General features: G+C 37.4%; 1 protein-coding gene across 11 annotated transcripts in view; it reads left to right on the top strand.

Annotated features, from left to right (window-relative positions):
• DYM (dymeclin) overlaps positions 1-25,331 on the top strand; it is a 413,664-nt gene that overhangs the window by 152,629 nt on the left and 235,704 nt on the right.

Raw genomic sequence — 25,331 nt, 5'->3', positions numbered from 1 at the left:
TTGCCCATTTTTATGGTTGTTTCTTGATAATATGCTAAAGAAGGGGTGGATTATTCATGCCTCTTTTTAGACCATATAGGGTAATGTCTTGACAGGTTTTGGCCAGGTTCTTTACTGCAGCCTCTTTTTTTTTTTTTTTTTTTTTTTTTTTTGAGACAGAGTCTCGCTCTGTTGCCTAGGCTGGAGTGCAGTGGTGCGATCTTGGCTAACTGCAACCTCCGCTCCCCGGGTTCAAGTGATTCTTCTGCCTCAACCTCCCCGAGTAACTGGGATCACAGGTGCGCGCCACCACACCCAGTTAATTTTGTATTTTTACTAGAGATGAGGTTTCACCATGTTGGTCAGGCTGGTCTTGAACTCCTGATCTCATGATCCACCCGCCTCGGCCTCCCAAAGTGCTGGGATTACAGGCATGAGCCACCATGCCCGGCCTACTGCAACCTGTTTTATCAGCAAGGTCTTTATGACCTGTATCCTGTGTTGACCTCTGGTCTCATCCTGTGACTCAGAATGCCTTAACCTCCTAGGAATGCAGTCCAGCAGGTCTCGGACTTATTTAACTTAGCTCCTATTCAAGATGGAGTTGCTATGGTTTAAATGCTTCTGATAGCTTCAAGGATTAATTACAAGTGCATGTACATAACGCCTTATCTCTGGCACCCACCTCTCTTCTAACTTTGTGGCACATGTGATTAGGACTCTGTTAGTCTTAGAGGTACCTAAATCTGTGCTTCTACTCTACCTTTGCTGTCTCAGAAAACCTACCTTCCATTTAGCTCTCAAAGCCAAGAGCTAACCCAACTGATGCAGGATTTTTCTTCTTAGTCACTTTGCAAGTTGGGGACCCCTGGTGGCGATGCCCCACCTGGGCCTTGCTTGGCCATGCTGACATGCCCCCGCTCACCTGTGTTATAGCTTGTACCCATGTTCAGCGGTTCCCAAGCTCTCGTACCATGCCCAAGAAGAATGAGGATATGCAGAACATTGAAGGGTGAGGAGGGCAGAGAAGAATTTTATAGAGCCATGAAAATGGCTTTCAGCAGAGAGGGGATGCATAGGGGATGCTTCCTTTACCTGAAGGTGGGAAAGTTCTCCCTGTGTGGCTGGGTCCAGGGTCTCTTATGGACTCAGACTGGGGAGTGTGTGCTAATTGGTTTGTGAGTATGCAAAAAAGGTTAAAGCAAAGACACCACTCAAAGGTGGGCATGACAGTGTAGAAAACCAATTAGGAAAGGGTCAGTATATGTAAAATAGGTGAAGGGTGGGGACCAGTCAGGGGAAAGCACGCCAAACAGGAAGACAAGTTCTTAATCCGGTCTGAGGATTTAACTTGCATCTTGGCTTTCAGGCTTTAAACTGTCTTTGGCTTGGAGGTGAAGTTTCACTGGGGACCTGCCCCTGTCTGCCTAGACATTTGGCTGCCTCCTGCTGCTCTCACAACCTGTGTTCTTGATTTCATCCTTTACTTTCCCCAATCCCAATATGCTCTCAGTTATACAGTCACACACAGTGCATCAACATAAGCAATAGTGAAGTTTATCAGCTATACCAGTGTCTGTAGCTTTCCTAGAGATAAAGATGGCCAGTGTATGACAAAAGAAAAAAGGTTACCAGGAAAATATAAATGTCCTAAGTTTGTAGGTACTTCTCCTCAATTTTACCTCCAGATCATCTGTCTGCCCCTTCCTCCCATAACCTTAACCTTCATCATCTCTCATGTGAATTCTTTTTTATTATTATTATTATACTTTAAGTTCTAGGGTACATGTGCACCACATGCAGGTTTGTTACATATGTATACATGTGCCATGTTGGTGTGCTGCACCCGTTAACTCATCATTTACATTAGGTATACCTCCTAATGCTATACCTCCCCCTTCCCCCCACCCCACAACAGGCCCGGGTGTGTGATGTTCCCCACCCTGTGTCCAAGTGTTCTCCTTGTTCAATTCCCACCTATGAGTGAGAACATGTGGTGTTTGGTTTTCTGTCCTTGTGATGGTTTGTTCAGAATGATGGTTTCCATCTTCATCGATGTCCCTACAAAGGACATGAACTCATCCTTTTTTATGGCTGCATGGTATTCCATGGTGTATATGTGCCACAGTTTAATTCAGTCTATCATTGATGGACATTTAGGTTGGTTCCAAGTCTTTGCTATTGTGAATAGTGCCGCAATAAACATCTTTTATGTGAATTCTTACAGACCTACCTTTTGTTACAGTTTTTTCCACACTTTTCTTTTGGAGAGAACTTTCTAAAACAGCTAAAACTTTATTGTGTTGGCTCTCATTTATATTCTTTTGGTGTGGATCTCACTGATAAGAAGATTGTAAAGTCCTCAGTGGCACACAGTGACCATCATAACTGGCAGTTCGCCTGCCTGTTGATCCTCAATTCCGCTTACATGATCCTTCCCTTCTCCAGCTGTGCCTTGTGCTTCTCTGCCTCTGTGGCTTGGGTCCTGTTGTCCCTTTTCTAGACCTGTGCTGTCTCTATGGAAGCCTCTAGCCACATGTGACTTTTGAGCATTGAAATGCAGCTACTTGAATTTATGTGGTCCAAGTGGAAAATACACAACAAATTCCAAAGATTCTTAAAAAATGTAAAATACTTAATTCATCATTTTTATATTGATTGCATTGGAATGCTAATATTTTGCCTATATTGGATTAAATAAAATATATTAATGTAATTATTTTTACCCATTTCTTTGTAATTTTTTAGTTGGCTACTAGAAAATTTAAAATTATAAATGTGGCCCTTATTGTTTCAATTGAACAACATTTGGCTAGAATGCTTTACCTTCTTTTTGGCTTATCAAGCTCAACTGTAATCCTCTCAAGCATATATGTTTTTTAATGTAAAGGCAACATTTTCTATAGTGTATTGAATTAACAAGGTACTAGTATAGAGGAACATCTTAGCAACAAAGTGAAATGGCCTGGAAAATACAGATACGAGTATATACTCTGTATTTGGAAAATATAGAGAACTGTAAAGAAAACTTAAGATATCTAATAATTCTTTTGGCCACACATAATTATGGTTAATAGTTTGATATATCTCCTATGTATATGTGACAAATATACATACATATACCCTCTTTCACATGTATATGCATAACTGAGGTCATACTTCAGGTATGTAATTTTACACATGCGGGGGCATCTTTTGTGCTCAGAAAGTAATACTGGCAGTTACTTGTGTTTTATACTAAGATTTTTATACTTTATTAAAGTAACATTTTCAAGTTTACCCTTTCCTTCAGCTTTTAAGTTCAGGGTAACTTAAATTGAATAAATTTTAGCAATAGCTTTCAAAAAGACCTTTGATTAATATTCACTGAACTCAGGTTAAACAGACTGAATCCCATGTAATTAATGTCATTTATAAATTTAGCTAATTAAATCCATTAAAATAATAAAACTGCCATTACCAATTTGATACGTTAGATTTTCTTTCTAATCACTTGACTTGTCTACCCAAAGCACTTCCTATTCTTAAACAATCATAGTATATCCAATATAGTAGATTTCTAATTCTTTAAATATTTTGGTATTATTTACAAGCTTTGAGTTTTGTATGTCTTGGTGCTGCACGCATCCATGCTGTTTTACCTTAACACAGGGATGGCTGGCTATACACTGGACCCTTGTGTTGTCCCTGTGATAGCTAAGAATTCTGGGTCCATGCCGTCTGGATAGGGTTGATTTCGACCCTTCCATGCACCCATGGGTTCAAGTTACATTAGTACTTTATCCTTCAGGGAGATTTATGTTGGCCAGTGTTTCTTAAGCTTTTTTTCCATTATTATTCCCCTAAGGATCCTTTTTGGGCTATTTTTTCCTAATTGTCATTTCTCCTGCAATGGCAGGAAATTTTAAGACCACAGATATACTATGTATTGATTATGTACTTTATATATCTGTGGTTTATACATTACAAAGTTAGGTTTAAAAACATTTGTTTTTTTTTTTAGAGACAGGATCTTGCTTTGTCGCCCAGGCTGGAGTGCAGTGGTGCGATCATGGCTCACTGCAGCCTCGACTTCCTGGGCTCAAGCTATCTTCTTGCTTCAGCCTGCTGAGTAGCTGGAACTACAAGCATACACCACGACACCCAACTAATTATTTATTTATTTATAAAGACAGCATCTTGCTGTGTTGCCCAGGCTGGTCTCAAATTCCTGGCCTCTAGTCAGCCTCCTGCCTCAGCCTCTCAAAATGCTGGGATTATGGACATAAGCCACTGCACCCAGCCCAAAAAGTTAAAAAAACAAACAAACAAAAAACCTTTCAATCAAACTTTCAAGTTTGCCACCTTTGAGAGAAAATCCTTAGCGTAAGCATAAATCTGCAGCCCTCTACTTAGGTTGACTGAGTTTTCTCTAAGTATGCTTTTTACTGCTGGATTGCATTTTCTGTTCTTTTCATATCTTTCTGTCAGGCTTGGACATAACTTTCATAGATATTTAAATGATACTGAATTTGAATCTGAATTTTTTTATGCTCTTGTCTAGCTCTGCAGTAACAATATTAACATAATGCTAATGACAATATAGCTTTTAAAATCCTATCTTGTTTATGTACTGTTGTGGTCTGTTTTCCATGCCATTAATATTTCTTCATGAATGTAATTTTTTAATGGTGTATTATATGGATCTACCCAAGTTTATTTAGCCTTCAGCCTATGGTTGGTCATTTTGGTGGTTTTCAGTATTTTGCCATTCCAGATAACACTTTAATGAACATCTTTCTACATTACACTGCAGTAGAACCTGCTGGCCCCACTCCCATGGAAGCCTTACTGCCTGAGCAGGAAGCCGTTGGACCCATAGTTGCATCTGCCAGAGACCCCACAGGGAGCAAAAAGAAACATGGTTCCCCCATTCTTTTCCTCTTCCCATCTCCTGCCAGTGTCTCCCATTGTCTGACCCTAACCTGAATCCAGCAGGCAAAGTAGTTTTGGGAATATAGCTTGCAAGTTTCTAGCTCCCTGCAGTACAGATCATAGATGGGTGGGGTGGAAATGAAAGCAACAGACATGAAATAGCTGATACTGTGGTCTTTATTGTAGAGAAATTATATAATTCTCACGAAGGTACACAACTAGTAGACGGTAGGACTGGACTTTAAAATCATGTGTGGCTTCAAAGCCAGGATGTTTTCATGATACCATCTATCTCTATCTTTATACTATATACATGTGTGTAAGATATATATATACACAAGTGTGTATGAAGTGTCTGTTTATAAAATTTTAAAACGTTGCATAAAGAGCATTCAAAGTTCTGAAAATTAAAAAGTAAGTTTAGCTATAATTCTGTCTCTGTAAAAAAAGAAAATAGCTGTTTTTGGTCTTTCTCATTGTTTTTCAGTTTTTGTCCCTAGATATATGTATAGATTATATTTCAGCAAATTAAGTATTATAGTATTTATTGTTTAAAATGTTAAGTAATGTCATTTTATTTTGTCATTAGAGACTATTAAGGGTACATTATGAAAGTAAAATTGCATATTGCAGTATTTTTGAAAAGCTGAAGTCTACTAGAGAAAGGTGCAGTTTGAATCCAAGCTGTCACTTTTATTAATTTCAGTTCCTGACTTGGTCACATCAAGAAAGCAGGCAAATTCTTGCTGTCAAGCAGCTGAAGTCATTTTCCTCCTTTTGATTCCATGATTAATAGCACATGTTTTGAGGAACCTTGTTGCTTTTATTCAAAGGGAGGATGTTAGGGTACTTCTGCCAGTTTTCATGTTGTTAATGAAGCTCACTGGTTTATCTGGGCACAGTTGTTTGTTCTAATCTAAGTTAAAGAAAGGACGTGAAGCACAGGGTATGGAAGGTAAACTATCTTTTCTGTCATATCAAGTGAAAAGGAGTGTTCTTGGGGCACAGCAAAGGTTTTACTCAGATGAGGTGTGGCAGTGACTGCTAGTTGTACCCCTTCCTCATTTTAGCTGACTACATGCATACCAAGAATAGACCATATTTCTCATTCTTCTTTGTAACCAGGTATGGTCCATATTTTAGCTGATGGAATGTAAGTAGAAATAGTATGGGCAAATTTGCAGGTAGAATTCTTAAAGGGAGTACATATGCTCATCTTTTTCCTGCTGACTTGAATGAAGATGTGATGGCTGGAGCTGGTTTAGCCATCCTGGACCATGGATAACCTTTAGAATGGAGACAATCCACAGTGAAGCAACAAAAGAAAAGGATCCTGGCTTTTGACCATCATGAGGCAATGTGCAAGCTCTGCTGCCCTTACTTTTGGACTTTTGTTGAAGCCATTATTATATACAGGTCTGTTGTAACTCTCCCTAATCCTTACTCATACTACGGTATAACATATAGTAGATGAAGGCAAGACCATGACATAATAAACTAGCTTTCTAGATTGAATTTTTGCAGAAATGATTATCAGAACTTCATAACAAGCAGAAGAGAGTGGGATGAGAGAGATCCATATATTATACTTCTCCCTTTCTGGGTACCAGTGATTATCAGAACTTCATAACAAGCAGATGAGAGTGGGATGAGAGAGAACCATGTATTATACTTCTCCCTTTCTGGGTACCAGTTTGTGTCCTCAGTCTCCCGATATTTTCATCATACTCTTCACAAAATAAAACATTTAAATCCACAGTAGAAGAAACAATAAAAACACAGTGAATTACACGAAGAATCTTCTTTGTTAAATAGACCCTGAATCCTGAAAATCATAGTAATTCACAGGTTGTTGAGAAAGCCATTAGAGAGCTCTTTAAGCTTAGTCTTTAGAGCGGAAGAAAATAAGTGCATAACTCACTTATGAATCGAAGAATTTGTTAGAAGCTGGTTACCACATGCTCAAGTTTCATAGTTTATCTTATAAATATATGCACATTTGAAGTTCTACTTTGGTAAATATATCCATGTTTGTTTTATTACTGAAAAGATGTAATCACATGCCTGTTCAATTACTTAATTAACTTCCTTGAATTCCTTTTAGAAAATTAATGTTCCAGGAAAATGTCATTCTGTGGTTTTGCTTATTCCTAGTGCACCATGGGCTGTCTCCAAGAATTCACACATCCCAGTTCAAGAAGCGGGATAATATGTGATTTGTGCCTAAAGGAGTTTCTGAGCCAACTGGATTTTTCTTTCTTTCTTTTCTGAGTGATGTGGTATATTACAAAAAACATAAAACCTAGACTTAAGCCTGCTAGTTTTCTGACCTTAGAAGGGGAAAAAATAATTAAATCTCTACTTCTGGGTAACTTTTGTGATCTGAAGTTTTAATTTGTTGTATTATGTCTCTGCTATTCAGCTTTCTTCTTAAAATGACCTGTCAGGCTTGTTGGACCTTCTTATTCTATTCTTCATGTCTCTTGGTCTCCTAGAATTTCCATTTCTCTTCCATCTGCATTTTGGGTAATTTCCTTGGATTTATCTTTCAGTCCACTAATCTTCTTTTCAGCTGTATCTGATCTACTACGAAATACTTTCAGTGACATTTTCTAACGTGTGAGTTATAATGTGTGTGCAATAAAGTACACATCTTAATTGTACAACTTGATGCAGATTTAAGTAAGTGATTAAGTAAGGCGAGGACTTAGAATGGACTGTTGGTAAATGAATGGACTGGTACAATGGAAGTTGGTGGTTACTTTGTCATGAATCATTTATTTGGAATGGTGTTTAGGAAGCTAGTTAGGATGGGTTGAAGGGAGAAAGGAAGTCAGAGTATAGGCAGAAAAATAAGGCAACAAATGGAAGGGGGCATGGATTCTAGGGAGGTTTTTTGTTTTTGTTTCTGATTGGAAATTTTTACATGTTTGTACACTGTGATAGGAATAATTCAACTTATTTCCACAAATATTTATTAAATGCCTACATTTCGTTGAGCTTACATTTTATTCAAAACAGAGAGATTGATATTCCTAAATATAGGAGGAAGGGTATTTCATCTGAAGGCAGAATGTACATGTTAAAACAGGTGAATGTGTAGATTTTAAGGTGGAAAGTCAAGGTAGTTCTCTTCTGATAGATTCTATCTTTCAGTTAAAAAGAGGTAAAAGTCAACTAAGCATGAAGATTAGGGATTGTTGTTAGAAGTTTAAAGAGAACAGTAGGAGAGTCAGGTTTCCCCAGGGACTAGGTCAATGTAGTAGGATTGCTGGGCAGAGCTGGGGGTGCACTTGAGATTTGTGGTGATGAACTTAAAAGTAAGAGCAAGTGGAATGGTTATGTTGTTCTTCAGCTATATGTAACTGCCCTGGGACATGGAGTAGGTGGAGAGTTGGATTTAATCAAGGTTAGGGTTTTGCCAGGCAAATATGGAGGAAAAGAGAAGTGAGGGAATTGGGAAAGCATCAGCAAGAAAGTGATTTCAGTACTGAACTTCAGAATCCTAGCTGGGTGAGGAGAGAAGTGAGGACATGAAGATGGCGATGGACAATGAGAAAAGTAGTAGAGATAACAGAGCGGGTCAAAAACTGTTTGAGTCAGGACTAGAAGAAGTGACCTGAATGCTGGGAAGTGGTAGTCAGGGGGTGGAATGCATGTATTCAGAATTGTAGTGGCAGTGCAGTCACCAGTGGAGAGAATGTCTAGGCAGGATGAGACTAAGGGGCTGGGTAGCTGAGGTAGAATAGAGGAAGTGAGCAAGCAGATCAAGGACTTAGAGGCCGTGTTGTTGGGTGCCTTGTCTGCAGGGATGTAGAAATTTACAAAATGAGCATGGGAGTAGTGTGGAGGGAAAGACAGTGAGCTAGGTGCTCAGATTATCAGAAAATGAGCAGGAGTGATGGTGATGTCTGCAGATGACTGGAGCAAGAAAGGTTGATGGATGGAGTAGTCTGATGGACTATTTCAAGGTAGCTGGGATGTTTGAGGAGAAATGATTTGGAAGCAGTAATGAAGAGTCATCTCCATGGTACGTGGCTTGTGGAGAGAGAACTAAGAGGTCACCACTTGAAAAGCCTTCTGAGAAAGAGCTGTCCTCAGGGGACACCCAGGTTTCTGTTAGATCAAGGGTGTTCAAGGAGGCTGAGGTTGACAATATAGAGGGTTTTTTCCTAATGAAAATGGATGCTCCAGAAGGCTCAGTGGAAGGGCTGGGATGGAGAGAGCTGTGGCCGTGGACAATAAACAAGGACATAAAGCATAATATGATAATGTTGGTGTTTTAGGGGAAGGTAGGTAGTGAGTTCTGATTCTAGCCTTTGACAATTTGTCCTGGCCAGGGAAGTGGGTGTCCTACTTAAAGGGTTGAGAGCTGTGGGAGCCTCTTTTATATCCTGCTGGTTCCTTATATCCTGGCAGGGGAAGGATGTTGGCAGACTATGGTCTTAACAGTCAGTGCATCTCTGTATTGTGTAGGGTTAACCAGGGAACCCAAAACCATCTTTGACCATTTTGAAGTTAATAGAAACTTATAATTGAAAAAGCTAGCATGCATCAGTTGAAGACTATGACCAATATAAAACCAAACGCATCAATAACAGAACATCTTTCTTCCAAACTGCAGGAATTCCAGACACCTGTGGTGTGTGTCTGTGTGTGCATGTATGTACATGAGGAGCTCTGCAGCACAAACAAGCACTGCATGCATAGCAGCCAGACTGTTTTGTAGGAGACTTAGTTAAGATGTCCTGTAAATGCTAGTAATTTTCCCCCCATGTATATGAAAACCAAATGCAATATCCCATAATTCATTTAGTAAATTAATATTAGTTGGTATTAATCATAGTAGTAAAAATGAAAATGAAAGATACATACTTTATGCCATTCATTTGTATGAATATAGGAAAGCACTTGAACTTTTGGCCTGTCTGTGGTACTTCAGAATTGGGCAGTGGAACATCCTGTGGGAAGCACTGTCATGTGGGTACCTCAGAGCCTGCCCTCTCTTTTCAGCCTTACCTCACTGCACAGCTCCAGCCAAAGGGCCACGTGCACCAAAGGGTCACACCTGACCAGCTTTTAATCATTCCATACACTGAAATGCCTTCCTCCTCTCCACTTGCAGATCTGTCTCTCTCCAGCACACTCCAGGTCATAGGCAGCCTTCGTTTGGAAGCTCTCCTGGAGTTCCCTAGCAGACTTCGTGCTCTGTGTTCCCACAGGACTTTGTAAACCTCTCATTATATGGTATTAGAATGACATTCTTGTGCGTTTTCTTCTTTAAAATCATGGGCACCTTAAATGTAGTGACAACGATTTATTCTTTGAGGAATTTGAGCAGGCCTGCAAAGAGACAGTTTAGTGAATGCTTGTTGAAGGAATGAACCATAAAGAAAGGGGCAAAATGCCTAAGAGAGATTGTCCCTCAGGAGAAATCAGGAAATGCAGATGCGATACCAAGATGAACAGATGGCAGAAGAGGCAACAAATCAAAACAGGCAAACACAAAAATCACAGAATTGCATCTTTTTGGACTAGCAACTGTTTCCTTTTGGATATGGGCTTCTGTGGATGAGGATGAAGGAGTGGGAGAGAAGTCTGGGAAGATAATTTGGAGCTAGACTCACTGAAAACCACAAAATGCAATTCTCTAGAACAAATAGATTGAATTTAGTCCTGTTAAATCCCAGGTGCCGAAGTTCTATTCTATGGCAGATTCTAAACTGGTATTATTTTCAGCCAGGGTGAGGGGCCCCCTTTATGGTTTTGGAGTAGGAGAGGCATGGCCTGGTGGTTGAGAGCATCAGTTTTAGAGTTGGAACAGCATGGATGCAAATCTGCGTAGCATTCTGTTATGTGAGTAAGGGACTTAACTCCTTTGAGCTTTAATTCTTTTTTTTTTTTTTTTTTTAATGCTAGTGAGATTTCAATGTAGTAATTTGTGTGGATCATCATTAAATAGCAGAAGCTACTGTTTTTCTTCCCCCTTACTTCTCTTCTTTCACTCGTCCCCCCACCCCTGCCTTCAACAGTTCCTTGAGTATGATGGACTTTAAACTTTATGGATCATATATCCCATCAATATAACCATTTAAAGCAGCACCCTGATTTAGGTGAATTGATTTAGAAATTATATAATACATAGTTATATTAATTATGACATCTACAATTGACATTTTTCCAAGGATAAAATTAAGTAAAATTTTTAAAGCATTTTAAAATTGTGTTTTCACAGTAAGAAAATCTTTTATATTGGAAAAATATTAATAATCATCTGAATAAGTTTTATAAAATGCTTTGCTAATCATGATGGCTTAATGGCATCATTGTTTAATGTTGCAAGGAACAGTATCTATTTAGAGCCATGTTCATTGTTAATAATGGTGGATGTAAATCTGTATTTCAGAGAGTCTTGGTAATGGATAGAAGAGTAGTTTTCAGAGATCTGATTAATATTGTCTTTGTTCTGAGCTCACAAAATGGCTAACAGAGCCTTTTTGTGTCATTGTCTGGCTTGTACTTGGATCATTAATGATTTCTTTTCATCTGTAATTTCTTTGCACGCAAGTTTTAAAATAGCTTTATGATTCCATTATTTTTAAATGGAATTTTATGAGAATCAGTTTAGTTAAACCTAAGTGGTAGGGTTATGCACACTGAACCACCATGTGTCTCATTTTGTGAGACAGAAGGAAGGAGAGGGTGCCTGTCACTCCTGTTGCATGGCAGGGCTGCACTCTTCTCTCAGAATACCTAGGGCACCACACATGACTGTGACTTCCTTACAGATGGACCGAGTGCAGGTGCCACTGTCAGGCTGGATTATGCATACTGCTGAAGCTTAGCTGCTGCATATTTCTGAGATGAAAAACAAAGCTCTAATATTTTCTTTCCTCACCAGCTTTGGAGACTACTAGTGTTAGTGTATGGTTATTAACTGCTTGTTGAAATGAATTGAATGCTTTGGGGATAGTTTTTCAATTTCATAAATACTTTCAGATCATTCCTATCACTCCTATTTGCATATTTCACATTTACTACATGTAACTTTCTTCTGTGGATTACTTATGTCTTGGGAACCTTTTTTTTTTTTTTGAGACGGAGTCTCACTCTGTTGCCCAGGCTGGAGTGCAGTGGTGCGATCTTGGCTCGCTGCGAGCTCCGCCTCCCGGGTTCATGCCATTCTCCTGTCTCAGCCCCCCGAGTAGCTGGGACTGTAGGCGCCCACCACCATCCCTGGCTAATTTTTTTGTATTTTTAGTAGAGACGGGGTTTCACCATGTTAGCCAGGATGGTCTCGATCTCCTGACCTCGTGATCCGCTCGCCTCGGCCTCCCAAAGTGCTGGGATTACAGGCGTGAGCCACCACGCCCGGCCCAGGAACCTTCTTAATTCTTTTTAAGGAGTAAAGGCATACACATTTATTTAACATGCATACATGGAAGCCCCCATAATAAAGACCCCATATTAGAATGAAGACCCCTTGATTTATTAATTTGAAATCTTCTTTTTCAAATAGTTACGTGTGTTCCTTTATTTCAAAGATTTTAGTTTTCCGGTGCTTCCCGAACTCCCATCTTATTCCTCTCCTTAGGTTGATGACTTTACTATTGCTAACTTTAAGGTTTGAGGCACCATGCTCCACATATATTATTTATATATATAAAATATATATTTATATATTTTTATATATTTATATATTTTTATATATTTATATATATAGTTGTTTTTTTTTCTTGAGACGGAGTCTCACTCTATCACCCAGGCTGGAGTGCAGTGGCACGATCTTGGCTCACTGCAAGCTCCATCTCCCAGGTTTATGCCATTCTCCTGCTTCAGCCTCCCGAGTAGCTGGGACTACAGGTGCCCGCCACCACGTCCAGCTAATTTTTTGTATTTTCAGTAGAGACAGGGTTTCACCGTTTTAGCCAGGATGGTATCGATCTCCTGACCTCATGACCTGCCCACCTCAGCCTCCCAAAGTGCTGGCATTACAGGCGTGAGCCACCGTGCCCGGATCATACGAATATTTTTATATAAAATGTAAAAAATCATCTGTAAAAATGCAAAATTTAAATAATTCTCATTGTTTTCCTATTTAACGTAAAACAAAAGATTATGCTAGATCCTAGGAGTACGAAGGAATCAAACCATGGTGAAGCAGGGAAGGCCCTCTCTCAAGGAACCCACAGTTTAGCAGGAAAGATGGGTATGCATGCCAGGGCTGTGTAGTAGTGGAGGGTGGACAGGGTGTTGCAAGGTTAAAGTCTGTATATCGTAAAGGAACTGTTTTAAGAACAGGGCTTGTTTTGTTTGAAGAAGGAGTCTCTGGTGGTGGTATACACTATCAGATGCTTAGAGACTTGTCTGTTTTCCTAAAAGGTAATATTTCCAAAACTTTAGCCACATCCATGCCACTGCCACGATTTTGTCTTATGAGTACAACTTGAATTCCAGTTTACTTAGTTCACTTTAGAATGACTTTTTCAAAATTGTAAGCTTATTATTTACTTTATTCTTATACTATGTGGTAAAGTCCTTGAGCCTTCTGAGATTGATGTGCTAGTTATATATGTCTAGTATACATAACCATTAAAGTTTTTTTTTAAAGTTTTCCTCTGCTTACACCATCATCATTGATCCATGTACCATTTTGGGAAACACTGCTTTAGGGGATGACATCGGGACATATGGAATGAAGTTTCTGGGAACCAGACGTGGACTTGTTTAAAGGAAGGGTTGTCTGTCCCTCCGAGCTCACAGCACCCTTTCCTGTTTCATGGTTCATAGTTAATTTGTTTATTCTTTTTGCATATATGGGCGAGATAGGATTTATCTCTGAGGGCACAAGGCTTTTACATTTATTTTGTTTCCTTTTATGCTTCACATTTTAAAATATTACCTGCGTCATCTAAGTTTCTCATAAATGTTTATTGTAGGGATATGTGAACCAAGAGTTTCACTGAGACAGTTGAATTCTAGTACCTTTCATGATTGTTCATTTTTGAAAACAAGTAAACAGGAATCGATCTTCATAATTACTGAAATATTTCAGTGGATTTTTTTCAACTTTTTGGAAACAGTTCTATTTTCTATTCTTCAAGGAATTAAACTTTAACAAAACTTCCATATGACATATATTATGCCAGATTATAAGTCAGAGAGATTCTGACAGAATTTTTTTTTTTTTTGAGACGGAGTTTCGCTCTTGTCACCCAGGCTGGAGTGCAATGGTGCAATCTCAGCTTACTGCAACCTTTGCCTCCCAGTTTCAAGCAATTCTCCTGTCTCAGCCTCCCAATTAGCTGGGATTACAGGCACCCGCCACCAGGCCTGGCTAATTTTTGTATTTTTTAGTAGAAACAGGGTTTCACCATGTTGGCCAGGCTGGTCCTGAACTCTTGACCTCAGGTAATACACCTGCTTTGGCCTCCCAAGGTGCTGGGATTACAAGTATGAGCCACCACGCCCAGCCACTTCTGACAAATTTGAAACTACAAAGGTGGATAAAAAGTTTTACTGTGCTATGAGTTTTAAAAAACATTTTTCTTTGTTCTCCCATGTGTTTTTTTTTCTTTCTTGAGATGGTCAAAGCCTTCCTTTTGGGAGACAGGATGGGTTAGTAATATCATGTTTTGTGTTAGGGAAATTGAATTTGACTCAAATCTGTTTTAGGAAGTAGCAGTCACCAGATATTTCAAGAGTGTTTTAAGTGTAAACACACGTATAAAGGTGAAACTATTAGTGACCCTTTTTTCCCCTTTCCTAGCATTATAACATGATTGGCTGTCATTCAAGGTTGTGTATGTTACTGTTTTACATTCATGTTTAGGCTGGCAAAAATAGGTATTGGAGACTGTGTTTTCTTAATATATATGTTGATTACATAGAAAAAGTGATACTTGAGGATTATGCCTTTTAATAAAGATGCAACATCAAGTATGATTTTTTTTTACCTGATTACACCAACACTGTTTCTTTTAGGAAACATTGTTGTACTAAGGCTATTCTATTAATTTTTTTCTAATTAAATTTTATTGTTTCTTTTGTTGTATGTTCATTTTAGAAATCAAAGTATTCTGATGAGGAAAAAAATCACCCAACATATAAACATAAGCACTTAAAGCATGATATATACCCATCATCATTATTATCATAATCATTTTACAAAAAGGGATACATACTGTGTTTTTCTTTTTCTTAATGGTAAACTTTTTTTATTTAAGTGTAACATATAGAAAAGTGCGTAATTAGCATGTGGCTCAAGTAATTATTATAAAGTGAATGTGTTCAGTCAGGTGAAATAATTTCAGCACTCCAGAACCTCTCTCCAATACTCTCATCTTCACTCTGCCTTCCCAACCACTGAGGATATCACTATCCCAACTTCTAATACACTAGGTTAGTCTTGCCTGGTTTTGAACTTTATATTGGTGTATTTTTTTGTGTTTTACTTCTTTTGTTTATTTGTGAAATTCATCCATATTTCTGCATGAAGCATAGTTTGTTCATTTTTATGACAACTAATTTCATCCTATTAAATATTTTAAGTACAGTATATATTTATACTTCATCCTACCACTAGTGTCTGAAAGTACCCATCTCCTAGTGCCCTCATCAGTGTTAAAGTATTACAACTTAAAAATACAGGATTAAAGCCAATTGACACCTATATTTAGAACTTTGAAGATAACATGCTTTTCCTTTAAATAGCAAATATAAAATTCTTATTACTTGTACGCTTTAAAAATATCCTTCAGTAAGTACTTTGTGAAGGAATAAATTAAGTTTATAAGTTGGAGCCCTCTAAGATTTATACAATGTGAAAAAGAGACAGCTCTTTCTCTTCAAGGAGTCTACAGGAAGACTTGTGTATATATAATACACATAAGTATAATCCAAGTCAGACAGTGGTGCAGATGATCATAGGAGATATAACCAGCGTGCTATGAGAGAAGAGAGGAAAGAATAGTTATTTTTTGCTTTGTATTAGAACAAATGACTGTGACTTGGACCTTGAAGAATTTTCTAAGCAAGGAAAAAAGAGAGAAATGAGAGAAAATTTTAAAAAGGCAGGAAATAGAATGGCATTCTTGGTTGAATCTAAACATTTAGTAAAAAGTCCACCAACCAATGGTCAGTTCTAGTCATTGATAGATCTCTGAACTATTTCCCTCCACCAATAGTCATGACATTTAGGTAACTTTTCTTATTACCCCCGACAAACTGACTGCAGTTTATTTATCTGTCTCCGTTTCATGTTAGTTTCTCCTTTAGACAGAAGCTGCATGGGTAGGGCATTAGTGTCATTTTGGTTGATCATGTCTAATCCAGTTTTTTGTACTTTGCTCAATCCATAGCAGGCCCTTAATAAATGATGAATTGAATGTATACAAGTACATAGGCAGCAAATACACATTGGGGCACAGCAAGCTTCCTCTGTGGTAAAGTATAGATTGGTCAGGACCCTTGAAAGAAATCAACTTTAAAGAAGTTAACTGATCATCAGACAAATATTTTTTTCAATATGAATGCTTCTAACTAGAAATAGTATGGTTTTGGGTGGCTAGTGCCTGTAATCCTAGCACGCTGGGAGGCTGAGGTGGGCAGATCACCTGAGGCCAGGAGTTTGAGACCATCCTGGCCACCATGGCAAAACCCTGTCTCTACTAAAAATACAAAAATTAGCTGGGTGTGGTGGCACATGCCACGCGCTACTAATCCCAGCTACTCGGAAGGCTGAGGCAGGAGAATTGCTTGAACCCAGGAGGCGGAAGTTGCAGTTAGCCAGATCATGCCACTGCATCCAGCCTGGGAAACAGAGTGAAACTCTGTCTCAAAAATAAATAAATAAATAAATAAATAAGAACGGTTTTGGTTTTAAAAGATACTACCATTAGAGGAAGCTGGGTAAAGTGCACATGGAATACCTGTGTATTATTTTTTTAGCAAAGCATGTAAATCTACAATTATCTTGAAATAAGCTTAAAAAATTGTGATGAGCCAAGAATTTTTTTAAAAAGCAATAATATTCTGGAATTTTATAATACATACCTGCATTAGTTAGGATATTGGTTTGGCTTTTAGTAGAGACCAGACACCAGTGGTTTAAACAAGAGACAAGGCTTACATTTCTCTCACATGGAAGTCTGAACTAGTCTAGAGGCAGGCTTGCTTTCTGAGGTCATCCAGGGACCAAAGTTCCTCCAATCTTGTTTTACCATTCCTCCTGCAGTGTTCTCATACATGGTCTGGCTCCCACCACTATGCCTGGGTTCTAGCCAATGGCAAGGATAAGGATGTGAGGAGAAAATAGCTTCCTTTTAAGGATATGACCTGAAACTTGCGTGTACTGCTCCCGTTCATATCCCATTTGTCAGAATTTAGTCATGCAGACATATTTTGTTGCTGCAAGAAAGACTGGGAAATGTAGTCCTACCCAGCTAAATCTAAAGTTTTAAAATTTTATTTTTATCAAAAAGAAGAAAGGGAGCATGGTATGGAGGTCAAGTAGCTCTGCCACTTTGTCCTGCAATGCATGTTCAATAACTTTTTTGGTGAAACTTTCTTTCCTTATTATTTTACTATACTTATGTAGGAAAAGCATGGGTGTTTTAAGATTTAGATGTATTTGTTGGGTCATTATGGAAATAAAAATCAGTTTATATGCAGTTGTTTTAATGCTTGTATCCCCATTGCACTGTTAACTTCCCCAAAGGAAGAGTGTTTCTTCTTTGTATTTTTGGTTCCTAGCATGGGACCTGACCCTAACAGGAACTCATTATGTGTCTATTGACTTTTAGCCTTTTATAGATGTTGACTGAACATCTCTAGCAGAATTTTTATACATCTCTGCTATCTGACCTGCCTTCTCCTTAATTCTTTCATGGTATATGGTTTATATCAGTATTACAGTTTTAAAATATATGATATGCCCCTTTTAGAAGATTTTTGTAACTGTGGCTGACAGTGCATAGTATCTTTTTTTTTTGGTATAGTTCTGATTGAATAGTGTTTTGTAATATATTTGTTAGATGCAAGAAATCATTTATAGTTTAGCAAGTAGCATGTTTAATATGAAAAAGCAGTAACTTACCTCTATTTCATTCAATCTTGATAAATTTATCAAGCATTTGAGTTCATTTTTTAAAAATGAGGGTTATTTTTTCCTTGATTATTATTTTTATTGATGTTTCATACTTTGTGTCCTCTTCACATTTTGAATGTTAAGGATAAGTAGTGTTCAGTCAGTACTTCTATAAAAAACTTGAATTGTCAACCACTGATCAAGGAAATAAGAGAAGACATGAACAAATGGAAAAACATTCCATGCTCATGGATAGAAAGAATAAATATTGTGAAAATGGCTGTACTGCCCAAAGTAATTTATAGTTTCAATGCCATCCCCATCAAGCTACCATTGACTTTCTTCACAGAATTAGAAAAAAACTACTTTAAATTTCATATGGAACCAAAAAAGAGCCTGTATAGCCAAGACAATCCTGAGCAAAAAGAACAAAGCTGGAGGCATCATGCTACCTGACTTCAAACTATACTATTAGACTACAGTAACCAAAACAGCAGGTACTGGTACCAAAACAGATATATAGACCGGTGGAACAGAACAGAGGCCTCAGAAATAACACCATACATCTACAACCATCTGATCTTTGACAAACCTGACACAAACAAGCAATAGAGAAAGGATTCCCTATTTAATCAGTGGTGTTGGGAAAACTGGCTAACCATATGCAGAAAACTGAAACTGGACCCCTTCCGTACACCTTATACAAAAATTAACTCAGGATGGATTAAAGACTTAAACGTAAGACCTAAAGTCATAAAAACCCTAGAAGAAAACCTAGGCAATACCATTCAGGACATAGGCATGGGCAAAGACTCCATGACTAAAACATCAAAAGCAATGACAACAAAAGTCAAAATTGACAAATGGGATCTAATTACACTAAAGAGCTTCTGCACAGCAAAAGAAACTATCATCAAAGTGAACAGGCAACCTACAGAATGGGAGAAAATTTTTGCAATCTATCCACTGACAGAGGGCTAATATCTGGAATCTACAAGAACTTAAATTTACAAGAAAAAAAGCAAACAACCCCATCAAAAAGTGGGCAAAGGATATGAACAGACACTTCTCAAAAGAAGATATTTATGCAGCCAACAAACATATGAAAGCTCATCATCACTGGTTGTTAGAGAAATGCAAATCAAAACCACAATGAGATACCATCTCATGCCAGTTAGAATGATGATCATTAAAAAGTCAGGAAACAACAGATGCTGGAGAGGATGTGGAGAAATAGGAATGCTTTTATACTGTTGATGGGAAGTGTAAATTAGTTCAGCCATTGTGGAAGACAGTGTGGTGATTCCTTAAGGATCTAGAACCAGAAATACCATTTGACCCAGCAATCCCATTACTGGGTATACACCCAAAGGATTATAAATTATTCTACTATAAAGACACATGCACACGTATGTTTATTGCAGCACTATTCACATAGAAAAGACTTGGAACCAACCCCAATGCCCATCAGTGATAGACTGGATAAACAAAATGTGGCACATATAATACCATGGAATACTATGCAGCCATAAAAAGATGAATTCATGTCCTTTGCAGGGACATGGATGAAGCTGGAAACCATCATTCTCAGCAAATTAACACAGGAACAGAAAACCAAACACCTCATGATCTCACTAATAAGTGGGAGCTGAACAATGAAAACACATGGACACAGGGCAGGGAACATCACACATCGGGGCCTGTTGGGGGGTAGGGGCTAGGGGAGGGATAGCATTAGGAGAAATACCTAATGTAGATGGCAGGTTGATGGGTGCAGCAAACCACCATGGCACGTGTATACCTATGTAACAAACTTGCACCTTCTGTACATGTATCCCATAACTTAAAGTATAGTAATAATAAGACAAAAAACTTGTCAACACCAGATTTGTTCTTTTAGTTAATTTTAGTTTTTAGTTTTAGTTAGATGGATTTTAGGAGTTCATTTGGAAGACCCAAGGGATACAATTAAGAAACTTTGGGAACCATCCTAAATTTGGTTTTTGGAACACAAGGAAATATATTGTAACTTTCCTTATTTTTCTGGTGGACAGGTTTTTTGTTTTTTTTTCCAACAGGAAAATGCAATTCCACTAAGATTCTTGGGTCATAGATCAGAGGCTTGGACCAGCAAAGAGAAATGAACTTTTGGAAGAATCTTTGTCCAGTATCATGGGCCAGTTTAAACTGTAATGTAGGCAGTGACAGGCTGCTTCATCTCTCCCTGCAGTACTGTTTACCAGAAAAAGGAAGGAGGGCTGTGTGTGTGTGTGTGTGTGTGTGTGTGTCTGTCTGTCTGTCTATGTGTCTGCCTGCCTGTCTGTCTGTCTGTCTGTGTGTTGGTGGATTCAGGGAAAGACGGAGAAGCTTCCCAATAAAATGTTAGTTTATCTGACATTAGAAGCAGCTTCTCAGCCCTCGTGGAAAATCTTGAAGAAAGAAGAGTGAATCTGTGTTGAAAGAGAATCAGAATTTTGTTTGTGCAATTTATTCAGTAGTAGTCAATTCATTTCTACTAGCAATAAAGATGAGCAACTGTGAAGAGGATCCAAAAAACACTTCTGTTTGACCTTGGGGAGCATGTTGTGATTATTTTTGTTGCAGATTGAACTTTGTAACTGTGTTTCTCATTGCTCTGAATCCTGGAACACACAGTGAGGGATATTGGAGCTGACTGTCATGGAGCATACTCTGAGTGGAAGAAAATGGCTTTAAATGTTTTAAAATGATACAAATAAATAACACAAATCAAACCCAAAGCAAATAATTAATACTTGGCTACTGGCTGTACCTTCTTAATAATTTTGATTTTCTTATTAAATGTTTCAAGTTCTTCAACTATGTCATGAGGATTTAAGTTTTGAATAAACTTAAATTTGTGGTCTATAATTACCAATTATTGACAATTTTAATTCAGATTTTCCTTATGAAATGGAGGCAGCACATTATTTAACAGAAACTTTCCTGTGTTCCTCAGTCATCTTAAAATCCTTCCTGTATTAAAAAACAAACCAAAAAAACCTCTTCTTGCTGATCCTTGAGTTTGCTTATACCTATACTGAAAATTTATACCAGATGTGCAGTTTGAGGTTCCCAGTATACTCTTCTTTGAGGGCCTCGAAATTTAGGGATAGGGACTATTTCCCCCCTTCCCCCATAACAGCTCCTTAAAAGTTAGTAGTAAAACCATTTCAGTAATCATTTAAAAAGCTTGATATTTGTAGGATCACAATTGTGTAAGAAATTACATATTGTTAGGCTATTCATAAGATACTTTATTTTGTGTGTTCAATAAAAGTACAAAATATTAGAAATGAACAGATGTTCACACTGAACTGTTTACAATGTAAAGTAGAAATAAAAAGTATCTGCTTGTGTTAGTTCCGGAGAAACAAAACGTTTCAGTTGCTTATTTTGTTATACATTGTTTATAATTTATTTACAGAAGCACTTAATTCATTGAATAAGTGTTTTTGTAAAAAGGACATCTGCCCATTATAATAAGTAATTTAAAATATGTATATGCAAAGATTAAAGTTAAATATCATATCCATTGCCATGGTCCTCGATGTAATCAGAGCTAACATGTTGATGATTTTTCCCTCCAAAATTATCAGGAGGTTTTCTGTTTTGTTGTTAAAGTAAAAATTACAGGGCTGTATCCTAGTTCCAAAGTATTTGCATCACATTTTTGGGGGAGTTGGTGACCAGGAATTTTCCTCCTTCCCTTCCTTATTATTTTTAATGGCTTGTTATGCTTGAATACGTCTATGTTGTAGAAGAGTCAAGCAATACAGTAATACTACACTGAACAAAGTCTGAGACTCTCCTGAAGCCACCTTCACTCCCACTCTGCTCCATGACGAATGACCACTGTCTACAGTGGACCCTGCCAGGGACCTGTAGATGGACTTACATGCACAGATATGTGTATTTGCAAGTTCTTAAAACAAATGGAGCATGCATATATATCTATATATATGTAGTTTGTGAATGGCCTTTTTCACTTAGTGATTTCTGATGAGATTTTCCCGTATTCTACCTACTAATGGGATCTATATTGTTCTGTTATTTTAATTTTATTCTTTTACATTTATTTTTAAAGAAATAAATATATTACTACTGGGGAAAAACTAAACTATACAAGTAAAACAAAAGTCTTCCTTGAATTCCTTGAATTCCATGCAATCCCACTTCATCCTCTAGAGATACTCTGTGTTTCCAGTGTGATGTATACTTTGTCCTTCTTGTTTTTTTTTAAATATGTACATATGGATACATATATGGTTTGGTAAGTGATTTTTTAAATTGTTACATCGGTTTTTCTGCAACTTGTTTTTTTCACTTAACGGTATTTCCTTGTTGGTACATAGACATCTACATCTTTATATTGTATTCCATGGTATAGTTTAACCATAGCTTATGTCACCATTGTTACTGGTGAGCATTTATATGTTGTTTACATTATTGGACCATTATAAACAATATTACAGTAAACATTCCTATACATACTCTTTTGTGTGCCTATTCAAGTATTCCCTGGTATAGAAAAAAAAAAGAATTGCTGGGCTCATGAGTATGTGCATTTTATTTTCAATGAAAACTGCCAAATGTACTTTAAAAAGTCCTGTACCACTTGGATCTCTTACTGTTGGTAATTTCCTATACCTTTACTGATACTACTGAGTATTATCAGTGTTATTAGTCTTTTAAAAATGTTCTAGTCTCATGGGTCATCTCATCATCATTACATTTTTAAAAATTATTTTTATTGTTTGGACTTTCATTGTCCATTTAAAATATATATATATATATATATATATATTTGAGATAGGGGCTTATTCTGTTGCCCAGGTTGGAGTGCGGTGGCACAGTCACAGCTTACTGTAGCCTCTACCTCCTGGGCTCAAGTGATCCTCCTGCTTCAGCCTCATGAGTAGCTGGGACTACAAGCATGCACCACCATGCCCGGCTATTTCTTTTTAAATTATTATTATTTGTAGAGACAAGGTCTCACTGTGTTGCCCAGGCTGGTCTTCAACTCCTGGGCTGAAGCAGTCCTCCTGCCTCAGCCTCCTTTATTGCCCATTTTAATTTTGGATTACTTTTTTTTTTTTTTTTTTACTGATTTGTAGATTTAAAAAAAAAATCCTTTTGTTATACATGTTACAAATGTTTCTTCTTCATATGTTACTTGTCTTTATGATGTGTTTTATCATGTAAAAGTATTTAATTTTTAAATGGTCAAATGAGTATTCTTCATGTATTCTTGAATGTTGTTTCTTGCATAAGAAAAGGGCTTCCCTGACTCAAGGTTTATACACATACTTCATAATTAAATACTAACAAAATTTTATTGTCCCAAGAACACTTAACAGAATTTTATCCTTTTCTTACTGATCTGGCACACTACCTTTATCATAATCTTAATTATCAAATACATGTAGCTCTGTTCTGACCTAATTTCTCTTCTGTTGACCTATTTGTCTCCTCTGCTGCCAAATCACACTTCTACATGACTATAGCTTTATACAAATTGTACTATGTGAATGGATGTATACTTCCCCAGGTCAGTCTCAGAATTGTTTTCTTATGTATTTTTTCATGTAGAAATGTTTTATTTACACTGTATTACAAAATACCACATAAAGTCTTGTTGGTATTTTGATGGTTATTATACTGAATTTTAGATTTACTTAGAGACATTTGACTTTTGTTTTTTGTTTTTTTCTTTTTTTGAGACAGAGTCTTACTCTGTCGCCCAGGCTGGAGTGCAGTGGCATGATCTCGGCTCACTGCAACCTCTGCCTCCCAGGTTCAAGAGATTCTCCCGCCTCAGCCTCCCAAGTAGCTGGGAGTATCAGGCGTATACCACCACACCTGGCTAATTTTTGTATTTTTAGTAGAGACGGGGTTTCACCATGTCGTCCAGGCTGGTCTCGAACTCCCGACCTCAGTTGATCCATCTGCCTTAGCCTCCCAAAGTGCTGAGATTACAGGCATGAGCCACTATACCCGGCCTAGATTTGACATTTTATAGTATTGACTCTTTTTATCCAGAAACACGTTATGCCTTTACGTTAATTCAGATCTTGTATGGTCTTCAAATTCTATGGTTGTCAGCCTAAAGGTCCTCTCTATTTTAGGTTTATTCCTTAATATTTTATTGGATTTGTTGACATTTTGATTGGAATTAAATATATTTTCTAATTATTTATTGATTGTATGTAAAGCTTTTAATTTTTATTGTTGTTGGTGTTGACCATATAGCCATAGTACTGCACCAAAATCTTCTATTAGTTATAGTGTGTCAGTAATGGAATATCAGGTGACTCTCTTTGATATTCTAGAACAATTAACTCTGTCCAATAGAAATATGAAGCCACGTATATAATTTTAAATTTTCTAGTGGTCATGTTCAAAAAGTAAAAAGAAACAGGTGAAAGTAATTTTAATGCTAGTGTATCTAAAATATTATTTCAACATGTATTTAGCATAAAATATTAGTGAGATAATTTACATTCTTTTTTTGGTATTAAGTCTTCAAATTTTCATGTGTATTTTACACTTATAGCACAATGTGATTTGAGCTACAGTAGACTCACTTTAAATGCTCAGTAACCACAAGTGGCTAGTGGCCATTGTACTGAACAGTGCATTTTTTTTTTTTTTTTTGAGACGGAGTTTCGCTCTTATTGCCCAGGCTGGAGTGCAGTGGCGCTATCTCAGCTCACCGCAACCTCTGCCTCCTGGGTTCAAGCAATTCTCCTGCCTCAGCCTCCCGAGTAGCTGGGATTACAGGCGCCCGCCACCACGCCTGGCTAATTTTTTTGTATTTTTAGTAGAGACAGGGTTTCTCCGTGTTGGTCAGGCCTCCCAAAGTGTTGGGATTACAGGCGGGAGCCACTGTGCCAGGCCCGGACGGTGCATTTCTAAGTGGACCAGAGTATTGCTTGCAAATAATGAAATTTTTTCTCTAAAATTTTTTTTGGTCTTTTTTTCTTTTGCCTTGATGTTTTTGCTTGGGCATTAGTAGTACCATGCTGATGTTGATGATATTAATGAGAATACTTACAGTGTTTGACCACTGTGAATTTTTGGCTTGCGGTTTCCTTCCCTTTCTAGTTTGTAAGAATTTTTCTTTAAATCAGAAACCAATTTTAAGTTTAAAATATATATATATATATTTAAATATATATATGAAAATGTGGAAACTCTCGAGATGACCATATTTTTTATTTTAAAAAATAGAAATAATACTTTTAAAATGGTGAACAATTCTTGTACTTTAGAAACAAAGCCTCTTGATCATAATGCATTTATTATTATTATTATTATTTTTTGAGATGAG

Source organism: Pongo abelii, chromosome 17, assembly GCF_028885655.2.
Source record: "Pongo abelii isolate AG06213 chromosome 17, NHGRI_mPonAbe1-v2.0_pri, whole genome shotgun sequence".
NCBI classification, from domain to species: domain Eukaryota; kingdom Metazoa; phylum Chordata; class Mammalia; order Primates; family Hominidae; genus Pongo; species Pongo abelii.
This window is presented reverse-complemented; position numbering and strand designations above follow the sequence as displayed.